An 11,586-nucleotide genomic window follows, 5' to 3' on the forward strand; every position below is an offset into this window, starting at 1 on the left:
TCTCTCTGTCTTGAGAGGCAATGGAGTATGCCTCTGGGGCTGAAGTCAAAGTGCTGGAGAATCACAGGGGCTGCTGTGGCTGCAATGACTGGTAACTCATCACTGCTGCCTCCAACTTTGCCGAGTTAGCAGCACTGAAGTGACCTCTCTGGGCACAAGCCTGGGTGGTGTGTATGTATGGAGGTATTGGGCTCCCCAGACAACAAGATCCCCCTCTCAGCCTAGATGATGTGGTGCAAAGGAAAGCAGAGCAAGGTGTTTGGCACTAACAATGGCTGCAAGAGTTGCTGGGAGGAGGCATACAAGGTGCCATCCAACTGTCTTAGGGACTTCGCTCTGGATTTGTGTAGGATTTACTCCTTAGCCTTTTCTTCTCCATAAGATGTCCTGCAAGGCATTGAGCATAAAAGTCAATAAAAGCTGGTTATTAGCAATCTCCTTTCTACAAACTGGAAGAAATCTACTTTGGATATTTCCCACTATTTCCACCAGGTGTTGCTGGCACTACAAAAATAACTCTAGATCCAGAAAAGGAACAAGTCTTGTCAGAAATTCACAGTACAGTATAGTGGACTCTGTCGGCATTCTGCCTTTGAAAGGAAGAAAGTGGGGTTTATATGTTGGCCCTCCAAGTCAGGGTTAACACTTCACTATTATACTCAGTATGATCAACCCAAAATCACAAAGCTTTTCAGAGAGCTTTGCCGTATAACAAATTCTATAATTTAGTACAGTGGTCTTCAGACTGTGTTGCATGGCCCTCTGAGGTTTCTTGGGAAATTAGTTAAGGTTGCCTGATCTGTAATGGTGGATAATCACTCCTGAAAGAGAGTTTGCCCACCATTGCATGGGTGTTCGGTGTGGGTACAGTCTTCCTCACTGCATAATGGTTGTGCCCTAGAGACTGGACCAGCACTCAGTGTGAACCGACTTGCACCCTAGAACTGATGTCGGAAGTATTTTGCAGCCCACAGGAGCTCCTCCTGAGACACATCATGAAAAGTGTTCCCTTAGGCATAACTGTTGAAAGTCACTCGGTATACGATGGCTATTCTGACAAATCTCACAAGAATGAAAAACAGATTGTAGTGTTTATATGCCTTTCTTTGAGAGCCAGGAGATATATTCTCTTTCAAGCCCAAGAATCCTTTCCGAATTTTCTTTGAACTAAACCCTGTGGATATGCTGTATTATGAGTAATCCCTATATCTTTCTGAAAATATACACTCTGTGTTAGCTTGTGCGTAACCAAATTATTCTGAAAAGGCTTCTATATATAAGCTTATTTGCATTTATGCAAAATTCTGATGGCTGTTTGGCTAAATGAAGGTAAGATAAAAGGAAAATACTAGGAACAGCCAATTAACAATCTTAACACTCAAGTTCCATTTTTTAAAAAGTAAGCGTGCCTGTTGAAAGCCAACCATGCAATGATTTTAATAGTGTCATTTGTTACAGTCTTATATCCAATTTAGCAAGTGAGATCTGCACTTGAAAACAGCTTCCACAAGTGCAGCCCATATGAATTTACATTTGGATGAACATATGCATAGCAATGCCCACCAGCTCCTTGTTGAACTGGCTGGATGTGTTTTGAGGTGCATATAATTAGAGCTAGATTGGGACTTTAATTCTTTCCAAGACATTCGAGAACTCAGCAAAAAGCATGATTGTGAAAAGCAGAGAAATAAAATGGAACCCTTATACGGTCTGGGTGTCAATATTCTATTTATTATTTCTAATTTTTAAATCAGTACTTATTTCAACATTTCCCCCTCTTTTTAGTGATATACTTATGGCAAAATCCATCATTATAGTATCAACCTGTGTTAGCAAGATTGGTCTCAGTAATGTTTTCTTATCAGCTAGCAAGCAGTGACTAAAATGGGCCTTTTTAAAGACAGCCATTTAGGTGCAATTTGCCAGCTAGCATTTTTAAGAAAAATAAAAACATTGTATCCAATGTACTAGTTATGATTATTTAAACAATCAAAATGATTCAGTTTCCTGGTGGTGAAGGAAAGAAATGGAGCTTCATGTTTGTAGATGTAGAAAATGAGTAAACCTTTTTAACAACAACAAAACTGTAGTTGAGTTTTCCTGCAGGTTTCAATGCTGGTATATGTAATTTCTTTTAGGTGGGTGGATCTGCATTTCCTGACATAACAAATGCCTTTCTTAGAACTTCTCTCCTCAAACTTTTTTCTTCCCGATCTAGACCTTGAATGGAAGGAGGAGATAGGGGTGAAAGGATACTTGAGCAAAGCTCTGTAACACTAGGAGTTTTTCCTCCTTGGCTTTTAAAGTGTTCCATTCTCTCATTGTCCATGTAGAATTATGTTTCGAAATTTGGTAGTCTATATATTACTATTGAAGGACGACAAATCACGTCCTCCCCCTTTTGCCTCGTTGGCACTGGACTGATGATTCTCTGTAATTTATTCTCCAACCTCAAATCTTAGGAGACAATGCCTGATGTCCTTTATAGTCTCCCTTGGTGCCTGCCCTGGCAGAGCTTAAAAGAAAATGAATCCTTGGCAGCATGTCCGTGTGCACTGCTGCTACACTTCTTGGTGATAAAACTGTAAGCTTTTTTCCTTTGAAAATTGTATTTACTGCCCCAGAGGAGCACTGTATCATTTGGTTATACAAATGCTTCTTTAACTGGCTTGAGGTGGTTGGTCTCCATCTTTGCTTTGCCCACATGGATTTGGGCCTAAGTGACTTTGCTGTGTTTTCTCTCTTGTAGCGCTGGATTATACTGGGTCACGTGTCCTGAATCCAGGCATTATTTTCACAAGAGACTGAAGTTTTTAAATTAACGCATTAAACATGTTCTATTATGTTTTTATATATGTTGGAAGCTGTCCAGAGTGCTGGGGCAACCCAATAGGATGTGTGGGATATAAATAGTAAAATGATCATTATCGAATAGGATGTCCCTATTTTTATTGGAGAAATGTTGGAGGGTATGTCCTCCACAAGAGGTCTGGAGGATGGCAACATGTGAACAGGCCTTTTCTGTAGTGGCTCCCTGCCTGTGAAATGCTCTCCCCAGGGAAATTTGGCTGGCACCTGTGGCACTGTGGTCTACATCACTGAGCCTATTGGGCTTGCTGATTGGAAGGTCAGTGGTTTGAATCACCGAGACAGGGTGAGCTCCCATTGCTTTGTCCCAGCTCCTGCCAACCTAGCAGTTCGAAAGCATACCAGTGCAAGTAGATAAATAGGTACCACTTCAGTGGGAAGGTAAACAGTGTTTCTGTGCACTCTGGCTTCCATCACAGTGTCCTGTTGTGCCAGCAGTGGTTTAGTCATGCTGGCCAGATGACCCAGAAAGCTGTCTGTGGACAAACGCCATCTCCCTCGGCTTGAAGCAAGATGAGCACAGCAACCCCATAGTCACCATTGACTGGACTTAACCATCCAGGGATCCTTTACTTTGACTTTTTATATGCACCTTTAGGCACCAGGCAAAGATGTTGCTCTTTAACCAGGTCTTTGGCTGATTGACACCCAATGCCCTTTAAAATGTGTTGGGGTGGTGTTCATTGAGTTGTTTTTGTTTTTATTATGTATTTTGTGTTTTTATATTGTGATTTTATGTTGTAACTATCCTGAGACCTGGGGGTATATGGCGGTATACAATAATAATAATAATAATAATAATAATAATAATAATAACAATAATTATAGAAGAGATGGATCTTTGGTCAGATCCAGCAGGGCTCTCCTTTTGTTTTTTAAAAGGGCTCAGTCTCATCCCTGTGTTTTAGACCACATGCAATTATTCTATAATTTGCAAATGGAACCAGTTACCTAGAGGAATGGTGGTGAACCCTCCCTCACTGCAGGTCTTCAGGGTAGGCCGGACAGCCACCTGCTGAATATTTGGTTTTTTGTTTACAATTGAGTACTGTATAAACTTTATTAAATAAACAAACAAACCTCAAAGCAGTTTACAAAAGATAAAGCAGTAAAATTAAGAAAACAAATTTTCAACCCTACTTTAAAATATACAAAAGTTAAAATACTAAAACAAATTAAGACGACCTTAGCTTCCTAGGCATCTGGGTAGGCTTGTCTAAACAGGAATGTTCTGTCTCTGGATTTCCTGCATCTACCAGATACAGATTTTTAGCTGTATTACTGAATTTTATGAAGTAGCCACGACAAATCCTCTTGCATTATGCTACTTTGTTGTTCCATTTTATCCATGGCTGTATCATAAACCAAGCATTTCAGCCTCGCCGTGGATCTTACTTCTGCCTCTAAAAAGAAGAAATAACACTCTTTGGATCTAAACTGGTTTAAATCAAAGTATGCCGTCTTATCCAGTTAATGGTTCTGGGTCTCTGCAGCAGTATACTCAAGATCACTTAATATCCACAGTCAATGCTCTAAAAATATTTCTGACTCAGTGTGCCAGCTTCTTCTGTTCCTAGCTTCCAAGCATCTTGAAAAGATTAGACCCTCTTGACTCTTCCCTTTCTTTACAAATCCCCTCAGTTTTGAGAGATTTCCTTTTCTGTAGTGAAATGCTATCTCTTGGTTCTAGGTTCATATATGTTGACTTTGATTATGGTGACAGTTTTCAAGTGGTTTAATGGCAGCTCTTGTAATCATTTGGGGACCTCTCAGGTTGTATTCCATAGTCACCTTCGCTACTGTTCCAAGGCATTGTTGTTTCATTTACAGATTATAGAAATTCTGTCTCTTTGTGACTGAATGTACATTGTACCCAGTCAGTGTGAAGGATACTAGAAGTTCCCCATCATTACATTTTCTTTTGGCTGCCTCTAATTTTCCTCTGCTTCAAGATCACCCTCTGAGCTTTGGTACTATAGTATTGTTATAGAATTGAGGGGAGGTCCCCCTAAACACTAGGAATACTAGGATTTTGATTGGGATACGGATTTAAAAAACTAACTGCAGAGCTGTGCCAGACAGGGAATTCCTGGGCTGCCTTATGCATACCAGAAGAGCAAGCAGACCCATTAGCAGTACAATAGAGAGCCATGGAGGGTCGTCATCAAGACAAAAGAACGTCTTGCCCCAGGTGTGACCAGAGACTGGAGATTTGGAAGGTTGCCAGGATAACTGCTCTGTGGGGAAAACAAGGTGCTTCTGGGAAGAAGGAGGAGGAAGTAGGGCTGAGAACCACCATGGAGAGGGAGACAAAAGGGTTTTCTGCACTGTCCTGTGCCCACTTTATCAAAGCCGATTTAACCGTTTCATCTTGTGTGTTCCATTTTAACAACAAGTTATACATTCTTGAAAGTACCTTAGTCTTAGGCTCTAACAATTCCGTTTCCAACTTCAATTTTTCCACCTGGAATCCTAACTTTTTGTCAAGTTTAAAAACTTCTTTAATCTGAGCGTAATGTAGCCAATCTCGCACTTTGTCTTTCATTTTCTCCAAACTCTGCAATTTCCAATTATCTCCATCTTTTTCTAATATTTCCCAATACTTTGGCCATTCGGCCTCCATATTGAGTCTTTTCCGGGCCTTAGCTTCCAATGGTGAAAGCCACCTCGGAGTTTTATTTTCCAATAAGTCTTTGTATTTTGTCCAGACATTAAACACTGCTTTTCTGACAATATGGTTCTTGAACACCTTATGAATCTTAGCCTTGTCATACCATAAATATGCATGCCAACCAAAAGCATTGTTGAAACCTTCCAAATCCAGTACATCAGTGTTTTCAAGAAGCAGCCAATCTTTTAGCCAGCAGAAAGCTGCTGATTCGTAATACAACCTTAAGTCTGGCAGGGCAAAGCCCCCTCTTTCTTTCGCATCAGTTAGTATCTTAAACTTGATTCTGGGCTTTTTGCCCTGCCAGACAAATTTGGAAATATCTCTCTGCCACTTCCCAAAGCACTCCGTTTTGTCCACAATCTGCAAAGTTTGAAACAAAAACAGCATTTTTGGCAATACATTCATCTTTATAGCAGCAATCCGGCCTAACAAGGAAAGTTTCAATCTCGACCAACTTTCTAAATCTCTCTTGATTTCTAACCAACATTTCTCATAATTATCCTTAAATAAGCTCAAATTTTTTGCTGTTATGTTTACCCCTAGGTATTTTACTTTTTTAACCACGTTTAACTCTGTCTCTTTCTGAAACCTTTCTGACTCTGTAACTGTTAAGTTTCTTCCCAATACCTTAGTTTTTTGCTTGTTTAATTTAAATCCAGCCACCCGACCAAACTCTTGAATCAATTGTAATACCCTTTTCGTGCTAGACTCTCGCTCCTGTAGAGTCAAAACCAGGTCATCTGCAAAAGCTTTAAGTTTGTACTGTTTCGCTCCGACCTGAATTCCTTCAACTAACCGGTCCCCTCTAATCATATTCAAGAGCACCTCCAGAACCGAAATAAATAGCAAAGGGGAAATAGGGCAGCCTTGTCGTGTTCCTTTTTCGATTTTAAACTCTTCTGTAACCACATTGTTGACTATCAATTTAGCCCTTTGTTCTGAATATATTGCATCAATCCCATTCTCAAAACCCCGTCCCACTCCCATTTCTTTTAAATTTCCCTTCATAAATTTCCAGGAGATATTGTCAAAGGCCTTCTCCGCATCTGCTTTTGTATTTATATCTGTTTGCAAAAGTTCCAAGATGTCAATAATGTTCCTTGTATTAGCAAACAAGTGTCTACCTGGGAGAAAGCCTGCCTGGTCCTTGTGGATTACTTCATTTAAAACTTTTTTAAGTCTACTTGCCAAAATGTCTGCAAATATTTTGTAATCCACATTTAAGAGAGAGATGGGACGATAGTTCTTAAGTTGTGTCTTTTCAGTTTCCGATTTTGGTATCAATGTGATAAAGGCTTCCTTCCACAATTCCGGCGCCCTCTTCCCCTCCATAATTTCATTGCTAACCTCCATCAGTGGAGTCTTTTAATGTCTTTTAATGTCTTATAATACTTGGAGGTCAGCCCATCTGGCCCTGGAGATTTGCCCAATTGCATGTTCTGAATGGCTTGTTCAATCTCTTGTCGTGTTATTTTGCAATTCAGGATTGATCTATTTTCTTGTGACAATTTTGGTAGCCCATTTTTTTCCAGAAATTGTTTAATCTCAACCTCGTCTTGCGGCCCTTGAGTGTATAATTTTTTGAAATATCTCTGGAAGCACTTTCTAATATCCACAGGGTTCTGAATGTTTCTTCCTTCAATCTCTAAATTTGTAACTGTATTTAGTTTTTGTCTCCTCTTCAACTGCCAAGCTAGCAGTTTTCCACATTTATTCGCCGATTCAAAAGTTTTTTGTTTCATTAGTTTAATCTTCCACTCTATTTCCTGGTTTATCAATTTAGAATATTGTGCTTGATGAAGTTTAATTTCTCTCAGAGTCGGCTGTAACTTCGGATTTGATCTTAACTTCTTCTCTAATTCTTTAATTTTCTCCAAGATTTTGTCTTTTCTCTCATTTTGTGTCCTTTTCTTTACAGCATTCTGTTGTATCAAGAACCCCCCCATCACAGCCTTGCTTGCGTCCCAGATGATTCTTTTTTCCACCGTAGTGTTCAAATTTATCTCAAAATAGTCTTTCAAAACTTTTTGGGCCTTCTTAGTGATCTCCTGATCTCTAAACAAATTGTCATTCATCTTCCATCTAAAGGAGCCGGTTGGTAATAGTGTCATGTCCATCTTTACTGCATTATGGTCGGAGCAGGTCTTTGGGCAGATTTCCACCTTTCTGACCTTGGGTGCCAGACCTCTAGATATCCATATTTGGTCGATTCTTGTCCAGGTCAGTTGGGCTTCAGAGAAAAATGTTCCCTCTCTTCCCAAGGGGTTCTTTGTCCTCCAAATGTCAATCAGGTCCATATTGTCTGTCATTTCAAAAAAAGTCTTTGGTAGTCTGCCGTCTTTTGTGACATTTTGGCTTTGTGACTTATCCATGTTAGTTGATACGACCCCGTTCATATCTCCCATCGATATTTGTTTGTAGAAGTTCCAAAATGTCAATAATGTTCCTTGTTTTAGCAAACAAATGTCTACCTGGGAGAAAGCCTGCCTGGTCCTTATGGATTATTTCATTTAAAACTTTTTAAAATCTACTTGCTAAGATGTCTGCAAATATTTTGTAATCCACGTTTAAAAGGGAGATGGGACGGTAGTTCTTGAGTTGTGTCTTTTCCGTTTCCAATTTAGGTATCAATGTGATGAAAGCTTCTTTCCACGATTCCGGCGCCTTCTTCCCCTCCAGAATTTCGTTGCCAACCTCCATCAATGGATGTATCAAATAGTCTTTCAGTGTCTTATAATACTTGGCAGTGACCCCATCTGGCCCTGGAGATTTGCCTAGTTGCATATTCTGAATGGCTTGTTCAATCTCTGATCGTGTTATTTTACAGTTCAGGATTGATCTATTTTCTTGTGATAATTTTGGTAATCCATTCTTTATCAAAAATTGCTCTATCTCAACCTCATTTTGCGGCCCTTGAGTATACAATTGTTTGAAATATCTCTGGAAGCACTTTCTAATCTCCACAGGGTTCTGAATGTTTCTTCCTTCAATCTCTAAATTTGTGACTGTATTTAGTTTTTGTCTCTTCTTCAACTGCCATGCTAGCAGTTTCCCACATTTATTTGCCGAATTCAAATGTTCTTTGTTTCATTAGTTTAACTTTCCACTCTATTTCCTGGTTTATCAATTTGGAATATTGTGCTTGATAGAGTTTAATTTCTCTCAGAATCAGCTGTGACTTCGGTTTTGATCTTAATTTCTTCTCACATTCTTTAATTTTCTCCAAAATCTTATCTTTTTTCTCATTTTGTGTCCTTTTCTTTACAGCATTCTGTTGTATCAAGAACCCCCTCATCACGGCCTTACTTGCATCCCAGATGATTCTTTTTTCCACCGTAGTGTTCAAATTTATCTCAAAATAATCCTTCAAGACTTTTTGGGCCTTCTTGGTAATCTCCTGATCTCTAAACAAATTGTCATTCATCTTCCATCTAAAGGAGCCGGTTGGTAGTAGTCTCATGTCCATCTTTACTGCATTATGGTCGGAGCAGGTCTTTGGGCAGATTTCCACCTTTCTGATCTTAGGTGCCAGACCTCTAGATATCCATATTTGGTCAATTCTTGTCCATGTCAGTTGGGCCTCAGAAAAAAATGTTCCCTCTCTTCCCAAGGGGTTCTTTGTCCTCCAAATGTCAATCAAGTCCATATTGTCAGTCAGTTCGAAAAAATCTTAGGTAGTCTGCCGTCTTTTGTCACATTTTGACTTTGTGACTTATCCATATTGGTTGATACCACCCCATTCATATCTCCCATCATAATGATGTTGTCATAGTCCAGATAATCCAGCATACTCTCATGCAACTTCTTGTAAAATTCCGATTTCCCCTCATTTGGTGCGTAAATTCCTAATATCAAAAGCTTCTCTCCTTGATGCTGTACCTCAATTGCCAAAATTCTTCCTTGCTCATCTTTAAATAAAAATTTTGGTGACAGGCTCTCCTTTGCATAGATCACCACTCCTCTTTTCTTCACTCGGTCCGAAGAGATAAATTCTTGGCCTAATCTTTTGTTTATTAGCACTTTTTTATGGAGCCTGGTCACATGTGTTTCTTGTAGACAGATAATGTCCAATTGTTCTTTTTTCAATATGTAAAATATCTTCCTCCTTTTTTCCGGGGAGTTGCATCCATTAATATTCCAGCTCAAAAGTTGCAGAGACATCCTGAATAAATCTGTTATTCCTCTAGTGGCGGTATCTTTTTCTCTGGATCTTCAGGTTCCAAAGGTGGAGGTACAGCTAATGGTCCAGGCCCCGAAGGTATTTCAGTCCCTTTTTGAAGGTCCTCTCCGTAGGCAATCAAAAATTTGTCTCTATCTTCAGGTGATTTAATTTTAACCTTCTTCCCTCTGAAGGTAAAGGATAGTCCCTGAGGGAATTCCCACCTAAAAATAATTGAGTTGCTCCTCAACAGTTTGACCAGTTCAAGATAGGTGGATCTAAGGTCCAGAAGTTGTTTCGGAATATCTTTGTAAATTTCAGCTCTTCTATCCAAAATGTCCAGTGACTTTCCGTAGTGTAGGCCTAGGACATTGGGTATAATATTATGTTTGAGGACTGGGAAAGGTTGTGGACCATGGGGCTGAACTTCACTGCATGTAATGCTTTGAAAGAAAATGTTATGAAAATGATATATAGATGGTACATGACCCCAGTCAAACTTGCAAAAATATACCACTTGTCTGATAACAAATGTTGGAAATGTAAAGAAAATGAAGGAACGTTTTTTCACCTCTGGTGGACTTGCCCTAGAGTGAAGGCTTTCTGGGAAATGATATATAATGAGTTGAAAAAGGTATTTAAGTATACCTTTCCTAAGAAACCAGAGGCCTTTCTTCTGGGCATTGTCGGCCAGAGGGTGTTAAAGAAGGACCGAACATTCTTTATGTATGCAACAACAGCAGCAAGGATACTCGTCGCCAAGCACTGGAAAACCCAAGATTTACCCACACTGGAAGAATGGCAGATGCAACTGATAGACTACATGGAACTGGCCGAGATGACCGGCAGAATCCGAGATCTGGGAGAGGAGACGGTAGAAGAAGATTGGAAGAAATTCAAGACCTACCTACAGAAACATTGTAAACTGTATGAATGTTAAGAAGGATGCTAGATTATAAATAACTTGGCACCATTAAGTTAGGTGAAGTGATATATGAGGATAAGTTAAATTTAAGAAAAGACAAATTTTGGATAATTATTATGCTAAATTTAAATTTTTAAGGTTTGAATAAATGATATCAAAAATTTGAGACACAACACTGGAAAATTAGATAATAAGAATGGAAATAAGGTGATAAATTGCTGGTTAGATATTTATAAATTAGGAACGCAGGAGCGGGAGATGCGAGGGAGTCCAAAGAAGTTAAGAAAATATGTCATGACATGTGTTATTTTGTTTCTTTATTTGCATTGTAATTTATAAAAAAAAACCTTCAATAAATATTTATAAAAAAACAAAACAAAACAAAACAAAAGGGTTTTTTGCACTGCTGTAAGATCCGAACTCCCTCCATGCAGACTGAAGGTGTAAATAGACGAATAAACCCTATTTCTTAAAGCATGACAGTCTCCACTGTCTTCTGTTCTCCAAAGGGACACAGACCCTGTGTATGTGCCTTTGACCCCTTGTGCTCTTGCCACTGCTTGGCAGAGAGCGGGGCAGGCACCAGGCTTTTGTATCTTTGTATCTGATTTTTTCATGCACAGTGCTTCTGCACTGTTTGTTCCCGTTCAGGTCACTGTATTCTGTTGTTAATCAATACATTTTATGAGTTGTTCCCTAGATCTTCTCTAGAAGGTTGGGGGACCTCCCAGAGCAGAAAGGGGAACCTGGGTAGACTACAAGGGGAGTCACTGAAGATTAAATCCTTCCCTATTCTGCTGATGCCTTATGTTGCATAAAGGTACAGGTAAAAGGACCCCTGACTGTTAGGTCCAGTCGCAGACGACTCTGGGGTTGCGGTGCTCATCTTGCTTTACTGGGCGAGGGAGCCGCTGTACAGCTTCCGGGTTATGTAGCCAGCATGACTAAGCTGCTTCTGGTGAA

Source organism: Podarcis gaigeae (assembly GCF_964106915.1).
Source record: "Podarcis gaigeae genome assembly, chromosome: 9".
In the NCBI taxonomy this organism is placed as follows: Eukaryota; Metazoa; Chordata; class Lepidosauria; order Squamata; family Lacertidae; genus Podarcis; species Podarcis gaigeae.